This window comes from Hipposideros armiger, unplaced genomic scaffold (genome assembly GCF_001890085.2).
Source record: "Hipposideros armiger isolate ML-2016 unplaced genomic scaffold, ASM189008v1 scaffold_91, whole genome shotgun sequence".
NCBI classification, from domain to species: Eukaryota; Metazoa; Chordata; class Mammalia; order Chiroptera; family Hipposideridae; genus Hipposideros; species Hipposideros armiger.
Window position 1 is genome coordinate 2336496 of NW_017731441.1, and position 651 is coordinate 2337146.

Consider the following 651-nt stretch of genomic DNA (forward strand, 5'->3'; position numbering starts at 1 on the left):
ATTGAAATCGATTTCTCTTGGTCATTGAGGTAACCTGAGGAAGGCGGTTCTCTGACACCTACTGAGAACCAGAGCATTTCCTGAGGAGTCACACACCGCATTCAGCTGTAAGAACATCCAGTTCCATATGCAAAGATGTTCTCTGTCTAGGCGCTCAAAATCCAGTAGGGATAATAAACAGATGCCCAGCTCACCATCATGTGTGTAACAAGCGCCCACCCTAGCAGCTTGTGCAAAATACCATGGGCGCCTCTGCATCATGAGCCCATGAACTCAAATTCCTAGGAACTTCCACTCTGTGTAAATTAGGAGCAAATAGGTTTACTGTGCTTATAACAAATAAACCCAAACATGCATAATGGTTCAAACTAATAGAAACAGACTTGCCGCATGACCCAGCAAGTGCACCCCACCCAAGGCATTTATGCCAGAGGAAGGAAAACCTGCATTCATGCAGAATCTTGCACATATATATTCATAGCACCTGGTTCACAATAGCCAAATACTGGAAACTACCTACCCAAAAGTCCTTCAGCAGGTGAGTGGTTAAACAAACTATGGTTCATACATATCCGGGAATACTACCCAGCAGTAAAAAGGAATAAACTATTGATGAACCTCAAGGGAATTAAGCTGAATGAAAACAAAAAA